Below are 9,831 nucleotides of genomic sequence, written 5' to 3'. Positions count from 1 at the left end.
AGGTGGGCGGGGGGGGTTGGAGAACACAAGTAGACATATGAGCAGACGCTGAGGGTTTACCAAATGAAATACATCAAACATAAACAGAATGACTGCATGAACTGTGATTACAGGAAAAATAAATAGATTTGTTTTTCATTTTCTGAAGAAAGAAAGGTTGCCAGGTATACTGAGTGGTACTGAGTGGCTGTTAGCACATTGTTTTGTTGTTGCAAGGGTGTTCTTGGTGGTTCCTAGGTGCTCGCTTAATGGCTCAAAAAAAAAAAATTTTTTTTTAAATTATATATATATATATATATACACACTGTATATTACTGTGATCAGTGATGGATAATCAAGCCATTTCAAACTACCTTTATGTCCTTTTTGTATTTTGAAAGTGTATGAACAACACTGCAAAATATCATTTGCGCTCAACAAAGTCCATCAATTTGGAATGAAACAAGGATGTGTGAATGAAAACAGAATTGCCAAATTAGATACTTCATCTAAGTCATACATTTTAGGAAAAGTGGTGGTAGTGCCCACTTTAGCGGGCATCGCTAATAACAAATAACAAGACCTAAACAAACATTGTATCAGATGAACTGGATTGTATTATTTTGGATGTGGTCTTGTCATACGGCTAACCAAAATGAAAAGCATGACTTGTGCGCTTTGGACCACTCTTTTTATGAGCTCCCACTGTAGCAATAAAAATGACACGTTCCTCTCTATAAGGTAATTATACATATGGCACCTCGATAACAGATCAAGGGTGGAAAGCATAAGGACAGAGAAACGCTAGATCATGGCAGATGTGTCACGATTAAACCAAGACACTGATGCATGTCAGACTTCCTTTTTATAGCACGACATATACCAGAAAAAAAAAAAACTAGGAGGGAAGGAAGAGAAGACAAAAAAAAGAAGGTAGGAGAAAATGGAAAAGCAACAGAGAGAGACAGGTGAGATAGAAAAACAGCAAGAGAGACAGATGTATAGAGACGACGTGCGAAAGAGACCATCGGCGCGTGACTACAGCGCCGCTCTGTATATTGGAGGGAGATTGTGTGGGCCTGCTATTGACAAACACAGGGCTTGCTCTGTCAACGGCTCAGAGCCATGGAGATAATTGTGTTATTTCTGTAATCCTAAGGAGCAGCAGGAACAGCAGCTTGGAACAGCCCCAAACCAACGTTAATGCCGTACGTGTGTGACTGGCATTCGAGGGCCCGGCTCCCTTTGAGGCCTGCTTGAAAACAGCCTCTCCCTGAGTGACATAATGTGTCAGCGAAATCCTTGGCCGAACCATTGTCACAGTCAACTACCAACTAACTAAATTAGAGCGCAATCAAGGCCGTAGCTCTGGGACTAACCCGGGGGAGAGAAAGAGAGAGAGAGAGAGATTCTGGGTGAAAACAAAGACAGAAGAAGCCTAGGTTTGGCAGATTGCTTGTGGGAGTAGGAGCGCACCTCAGCGCTAATCATCACAACTCCGCTATTTATTTAAGCCCAAGATGGAAGTCTCCCAGGAAATCGCTTACAAACAAACCTCTCCCAAGAAATCTGCATATGTGAAGGAGCTATCAAAGCAGGAGCATCTCCTAAGCAGGAGGATTTGCTGCTGGCTTATATATATATATATATACACACTGTATATTACTGTGATCAGTGATGGATAATCAAGCCATTTCAAACTACCTTTATGTCCTTTTTGTATTTTGAAAGTGTATGAACAACACTGCAAAATATCATTTGCGCTCAACAAAGTCCATCAATTTGGAATGAAACAAGGATGTGTGAATGAAAACAGAATTGCCAAATTAGATACTTCATCTAAGTCATACATTTTAGGAAAAGTGGTGGTAGTGCCCACTTTAGCGGGCATCGCTAATAACAAATAACAAGACCTAAACAAACATTGTATCAGATGAACTGGATTGTATTATTTTGGATGTGGTCTTGTCATACGGCTAACCAAAATGAAAAGCATGACTTGTGCGCTTTGGACCACTCTTTTTATGAGCTCCCACTGTAGCAATAAAAATGACACGTTCCTCTCTATAAGGTAATTATACATATGGCACCTCGATAACAGATCAAGGGTGGAAAGCATAAGGACAGAGAAACGCTAGATCATGGCAGATGTGTCACGATTAAACCAAGACACTGATGCATGTCAGACTTCCTTTTTATAGCACGACATATACCAGAAAAAAAAAAAACTAGGAGGGAAGGAAGAGAAGACAAAAAAAAGAAGGTAGGAGAAAATGGAAAAGCAACAGAGAGAGACAGGTGAGATAGAAAAACAGCAAGAGAGACAGATGTATAGAGACGACGTGCGAAAGAGACCATCGGCGCGTGACTACAGCGCCGCTCTGTATATTGGAGGGAGATTGTGTGGGCCTGCTATTGACAAACACAGGGCTTGCTCTGTCAACGGCTCAGAGCCATGGAGATAATTGTGTTATTTCTGTAATCCTAAGGAGCAGCAGGAACAGCAGCTTGGAACAGCCCCAAACCAACGTTAATGCCGTACGTGTGTGACTGGCATTCGAGGGCCCGGCTCCCTTTGAGGCCTGCTTGAAAACAGCCTCTCCCTGAGTGACATAATGTGTCAGCGAAATCCTTGGCCGAACCATTGTCACAGTCAACTACCAACTAACTAAATTAGAGCGCAATCAAGGCCGTAGCTCTGGGACTAACCCGGGGGAGAGAAAGAGAGAGAGAGAGAGATTCTGGGTGAAAACAAAGACAGAAGAAGCCTAGGTTTGGCAGATTGCTTGTGGGAGTAGGAGCGCACCTCAGCACTAATCATCACAACTCCGCTATTTATTTAAGCCCAAGATGGAATCTCTCAGGAAATCGAATACAAACAAGCCTCTCCCAAGAAATCTGCATATGTGAAGGAGCTATCAAAGCAGGAACATCTCCTAAGCAGGTGGATTTGCTGCTGGCTACAGGCCCTTTGCTGTTGTGTCAATAGCACTGTGGTACTGATGAATGTCTGTTTTGGAATGGAAGTGATGGTGACACTACTGAGCCTACTCAGTGAGTTTGATCTTCTGTAAGTTTGATGTATTTATTTATTTTGGTGCTAAAAGCTCAGGTGTGCTCAGACTAAATGGATACAAAGTAATTAATTTGTGCGAGCATTTTAATACCCTGACAGGTGACAGGACTTGCAGTTCCAAAACTTTATTAATTGTATATCTAATTAAATATATTTCACAAGCTGATCACAGTGCTGTGGATTCATAGTGTATTTTAGAAGCTGGAAGTTTTACTGTGACTTTTACTATGACCTTTCTCTGCTTTCCTACTGTTACGGTCTCTCAAATATGTCTCACAATAATGGAACTATGAGTCCATACCAGGGTTTTGCACCATTCAGAATTTAATTGATAACGGCTTCAGGGAGCAGTCATGGCCTAATGGTTAGAGAGTCGTAACCCAAAGGTTGCGGGTTCGAGTCTCAGTTCCGGCAGGAATTGTCGTGGGGGGAGTGAATAACCAGCGCTCTCTTCCACCTTCAATACCACGACTGAGGTGAGACCATTGAGCAAGGCACCGAACCCCCAACTGCTCCCCGGGCACCGCAGCAATATGGCTGCCCACTGCTCCGGGTGTGTGTTCACTACTGTGTGTGTGCACTTGGATGGGTTAAATGCAGAGCACAAATTCCGAATATGGGTCACCATACTCGGCCACACGTCACGTCACGTCACTTCCCTTCACTTCACTTCACTTCACAAATTCCAATTCATAGATAGTAAGATAGATACAGACAGGCAAAACAATAGAGAGAACGATGGACGGACGGACAGACAGACAGACAGATGGACAGACAGACAGAGAGAGATAGATAGAGATGGTACTCGACCAGAATTAACTTTTTACCGCTGCTTCTGCAAAATACATTTGCAGCTTTTGACCGCTGAGTGGCGCTTTAACCACAAGTTATCAAGCGAATGCATCAAAGCGCATTTTGGCAAAATAGCAGTCGGCTTTGCCTTGCCAATGGGTTACATTTGATGGCTAGAGTCAGCGGAAAATCTAAGAAAAACACTGTAGTTTAAATAATTCATATCCACAGAAGCAAATTTAGTAGCCTACATATGAAGATATGTGCTTTGTTATTTAGAAAGAACTCAAGCAGGATAAATGTCAAGCCTGTGAGCCTGTGCTTAAATGTTACTCTATACTGCAGTACTACACCATATTTTAGTCAAAAAGAGGCCTACATCACCCATAATCTTCCTATTAACAATAATCAACCTTTTTTATCGTTTTATATTTTTATGGCAAAATGGACACCTCTTTAAACTTAATAAATATTCAAAGAGCTAATCTAAAATACTGGCTGGTACTGTACAGTAAAAAGTAAGCATACTTCAAGCACTGCCGTTACTGTGATATTTCATCATAACAGTGGTCAAATAGCTGGAACAATAAACATTTATTTGATGAATAATTCAAGATTAAATGTTATAGTAATTTACTAGCCTATTATTGCAATATTACCACTGATTTATTTCATTATTTTTATCTTTATTTACAAGTGAAAATGTCACAATTCCAGCTTTATTGAGCAATGGTGTCAACCGTCCCTTTGTTCCACCTGGTGGTAATGTCGCGAACAAGTTTCACATGTGACTGGGTTTTTTATTTAACACCGCGGCGGTGGTACACATGGCGGTAATAGGCATTTTGGTTGACTACCTACTGTAGATTAGATAGATAGATAGATAGATAGATCCATAGATCCATAGATAGATCCATAGATAGATCCATAGATAGATCCATGGATATGGTATGGGTATAGGTATGTTTCCACTCAAGAGAGTCAGCAGTGCACTCAGAAAACAGCTCCAATCTGAGAAACTTGAAGACCTGAGAAAATAAAATATCTGAAAACAGGGCTCCCGAAGGATCTTAATTTTTTAGGGGAAGGGCTGCAGGTGAGGGAACAGCTTTCAGCCATATTGTGGAGCTCAAGATACCCCAACCACCTCCTTAGGCGCATTGTCACACCCTTCCACCAGCTGGCTCTCCCACCTGGGTAGCCCACGCTCTCAGCAGGATGTTCTCAACACATCCTCAGGCACTTCAGCTGTTAGAGATCCGCAGCCCGCCAGGCCCACACCTCCTCAGTCCGAGCGATGCTGGATTAATGAGAAACAGACACAGCTCAAGCCCATCGCAAACTTCCACTCATGGTGGAAAAGGGCAGTTTGAGAGACTATTTTTGTATTTGCAGCAGGCTTGCTGATTGAATTACACTCCACCCTGCATATTTATGACATTGCTTTTTATCTGCAGGTTTGCACCACTTCGTAGTGACTCAAAAAGTGTGATCTTGCAGAACTGAATAACTAGAGAAGAGCAGGACGGCATCACTGTTTCTAAGACAAATCATTAGTGCATAATAGGCTACAGTTCCCCCGTCTGTCCATCACTGATGATAGGAACAGGACTTCTGCCAACAGCCAAGTGAGCGAAGTCTCTTGATCTACCCACTAGAATATGCTTAGAGTATTGACACAAGCAAAAGACTCAGAAAACAGGACGTGTTCGCCACCTCTCCAAGAGGCTAAGAAGCTTTTATTCATGTCAAAACTGCATTTTGTTGTGTGTTATTTAGAAAGGCATTAAATACACACATTCTAATTATCTTTTGGGTTCTTTTGATTATATGGTTCATGTCTTTTATATGGAAAACTGTTGCAAAACATTCTTTAAAATGTATTATTTTTTTCCACAGAAGAAATAGCCTACAGTTTAAAGAATAAAAATCCAATCATCACCACAGATGAATAACAAAAAAGAAACCAATATCTACATTAAGTACTTCTCTAAAACACCATAATGAAGCTAAAGAAATAAAGTTTTATTTAGAAGATACCTTTTTTGTTAGTTTGGTGTTAAATACAGAAAAAAATAAACTGGGCCTCACAGCGTTACAAAGATAAAGGCAGCGTCTGCGTATAGTGAAACAAATACAGATGGCTCGTTAAGATTTTATGGAGAACCGCATTTATACAAAGAAATTAAAGTTAATTCAAGACATGTTGTGTAAATGGAGGACATAAATAACATGAATGAATACGAGAAAACTTAATAAATAATTGAATAAATGGTCCAACTATTGATGAAGAAAAAGCCAGGTAGTTTTAGTTATAAACTGACCATGAAGGACTGATTATGTTTGGGGTATTTCAGCGCAATACAAACAGCAGTATTTTAGAGTGATGCTTCAGTAATGCGATCCATTAGAAGGAAAACACAAAGTTGAGAGGTATTCAGGGGGAAGGTGGTTTCAAAATGTTAGTAAAACATTAGCAGTACAAGATTGCTCCTGCCAACGTAATCACATACATGTGTGTTGAGTCCACAGACATTGTTATATGTAGGGATGAGAGAATAGCTCTTGGCGGCAACGAAGGGTGAAATGCAATAGCAATAATAGAACTTACAATAAGAAAAGCAATAAAAAAAGGCAACAGAAAAACACACTCAAGTTCACACAAGCCCTTTCTGTGATTTTTGGACAGAGGGCAGCCCATGGGAGCTCCTCATTTCCAAAGTCCCTCACATTTGGGCGTAGCGATTGTTTACTGGACTTGAATCCTTCTGCTGGGAGCTGTCCATGTGATATCTCCCCCCAGGCAGCCAAAGCCTTCAGCATTAGTAAGCTAAACACTACCACATGTTCGCTTCCGGACAGAAATGATTCAGAGAGCAGTCACAGAGACATAAAGCTAGAGATGGTGAGCGGAGAACTGAAAACACTGATGACAGGTCCTCTTAAAATGTGTTCAATGTCCCGGCAAAGCATCAGACGAAGCAGACAATGTGGAGTCTGACTGTCCGCTGGGAAGAGTGTTGTCGGAACGCGCAATCTGTCTGGAATAATCTGACTCATCTACCTCCGCAAAACTGATTGTCCAAACTTGAACAATGCCAATCAATACGAGACGGATTTTTTCAGGAATTGAATCAAGCCTGAGTGAAAAATACTTCAATTACACTATGGTAAAAAGGAAAGTTTAGTCTGAAACAAAGTTAATTTAAGGGGGTCTGAATACTTTCCGTACCCACTGTATATATATGTATATGTATATGTATATATATACATACATACATACATACAAACAAATGGACTGAACAATGGAAGTGGGGAAAATAAATAAATAAATAAATAAAATAAAATACAAATACAAAATAAAAGGAAGGTAGAAAATGAAGACACAGAGAGTATTGGTGTAAAAGAAGAGTAAAGTCAGAAAGAGAGTCATTCTTTACATTTCTCCAAATTCTCAGCCAGATCTACAAGATGTCTCAAACACACAATTGAGGTTTGAAAACACTATTTTATTGGGGAATTACAGCTGTGACTATTTCTGCCAGTGACTAAGGCAAAAGAGAGGTCTCTTTCTCAACCCTGCAACCAACTTATTGCCTGGATATAAGCCGGCCACAGCGTTCCCACCATCTAGCCTCTCAAATGCATGCTCACACTCTCAAAAAAAGAAATCCTATAGGGACAAACCTGAAACTGTTTCTTTTTCTATCATCCAAGTGAACCTGCATTGATCGGATAAGGCCGATCAATAAGGAAAAAATGCACACAAATTGAATCTGAGCAGAGCATAACGAAGACTCTGGCATATACACTCTAAATTTAGGGTGGAGATTCTGCGGCGGAACAGGTGAGTGCATTTTGATGATGTAGTTTGTAAAATTAGTGTCTGGAGCTATTCATTTGTATTAGTGAAGTGATTCAAGCTGTTTTTACTCAAGTACCCGAACGTTTGTTGATGTCAAAAGAGTCTGTGGGCCATAAATACAAGGGAAGTTTGTCTGAATGAGTATAATTCAACCTCTCTCTGATAGATTTCTGATGTCAGGTTATTAGGAGGCATCTTTCCTATGACTTACCCCTTATCCTCAGTCTTGACCTTCACAGTGTTGGGTAGCTCAGGCAAAGCTGTCTAGCTTCAAGGTGAACAGCACAGAAAAACAGCTGGGGGAGAGGGCCATGCTCTCCCATCCATGCAATTATCATCATCTTTAACGATAACAGGGGGAAAAGGGGAAGGTTAGCACTAATGATAATTGTGATGGGGTGGCAGGTAAAGGTTCATTCCCTCAGAGGACGACGTGATATGCCTGAGAGACTTTCAAAGTATGACCAGGTGCAGGGGTTGCTAATACACTCCTGATTCTTACCCTGGGTTCTCCTGGTAGCCTGTGGAGACTAAGTGGAGAAAAGGCTAGAAAGGTCACAGCCTGGCCCAATAACAACCGGCTCTGTAACGATGAGTGAGAGACACACTGAGACTAAGAAACTAACAGCTGGACTTGGATAAGAGCTCAGGAGGGTTGCCAAGCCCTGTTCCTCCTCCTCATATCAGAAAACTTTTGTTTATAGTAACCTCTGTGGTTGTGGGAAATGCAAAGTGCAGCAATCTGTGAGCAAATATCCTCATATCATGAAGCATCTGATGGATTTAATTTTCGCAAGTGATTTTTGTGGCGTGTGAAGCGGGACTTGCTCAAGCATGGCTTCTTTTATTGGTTGGAGCTCACTTAGCACGCACATTCATACGGTAATCTGGCAGAGCAGCACTAACAGCTCTCTCCTATGGTGCTGCAGCGTGCAAAGCCGATAATAGGCTATCTTTCATATTAAATTCACACAATCACATTTGTGTGAAATGAAAACAGGCTTCTATGAAAGACGATGGATCGTACTGACATTACACCTTATCGTAAGGTCATCTGTAAGAATCTATATCACCCGGATTTAACAAATAGGAAGTGCCAAAATAATGAGCGGGGGAAATGCATTATGTTTTAGAGACAGTCTCAGTGGTGTGAACATGAATGGGATGTAGTTCTAAGCTGCGTTATTACAGTACCAAGACCCAACCATGTCTTTAATTTCTAGCTAGGCAGCTCAAAAGTGCAAAGAGTGTGGGAAGAGTTATTCTTCAGGGCTGTTAACTGACCACAGAGGGCTTTACAGCCATGCCCTTTGGATATAGGCCTTCAGCCAATGAGCTACGAGAAGAGATGGTTGGTTTAAGGACTGGTTTGACCAATTACATTTAAACCATCAAACTAACTTTCATTCTGTACTGAAAGCACATCCCTGAGGCATATGGCCAACAAATGTTTCATTTCTAGTGTCTAGAAAGAATCTATTACCTAACACCACAACAGTCTGTCTTTGTGATAGTGGTGAGTTTTACTGCATAAACTCTCACTGACCTTTCCCAGGGTGCACCTCTAAAGCAAATAAGGAACTATTAGTAACACTTTAGAATTAAGGTTTAATTTGTTAACATTAGTTTAATGTCTTAAACATCATGAACTAACAAACCTTTTAACAGAATTTATTACAGCATTTAATGTTTATTTATACATATACTGTCCATTGTAAAGTAATTTATATTCATAATACATTGACTAATAGTAATCTATACTAATATACAAATTGTTTACATTTTAAATTGAATATGCAAAGGTAAACATTAATCTAGGTTAATCATGATACAGCATTTATTTGAAATAGAAATCTTTTGAAGTATTATAAATTTCCTCATCCTTGCTGAATAAAAGTATTAATTTATTTATATAAATTAATGGCAGAGCTGAGATATTGTCAGTAATACAGGAGCACTGCAGGGCCCATGGCCGAATAAACTTCCCTGGGTGCTAAGGATGTGTGGCTGTTTGCCTTCTCTGATGGAGATCTGTGGCCTTGAGACCAGCCGCTACGCTGTGTTGTGGTTGTTAGTCTGGCTGTGGAGGCTTTTAAAGGCTCGCTATATCATCTGACAG

The 9,831-nt window shown here is 40.6% G+C and overlaps 1 protein-coding gene across 1 annotated transcript in view; it reads right to left on the bottom strand.

Moving 5' to 3' along the window:
* The window catches only part of LOC107724831 (protein diaphanous homolog 2-like), a 471,924-nt gene that overhangs the window by 186,528 nt on the left and 275,565 nt on the right, over nt 1-9,831 (bottom strand). The window lies entirely within an intron of this gene.

The sequence above is a fragment of the Sinocyclocheilus rhinocerous genome, unplaced genomic scaffold, assembly GCF_001515625.1.
Source record: "Sinocyclocheilus rhinocerous isolate Xijiao unplaced genomic scaffold, SAMN03320098_v1.1 scaffold1687, whole genome shotgun sequence".
In the NCBI taxonomy this organism is placed as follows: Eukaryota; Metazoa; Chordata; class Actinopteri; order Cypriniformes; family Cyprinidae; genus Sinocyclocheilus; species Sinocyclocheilus rhinocerous.
Note: the sequence above shows the minus strand (reverse complement) of the source record. Positions and strands in the feature narration are given on the sequence as shown.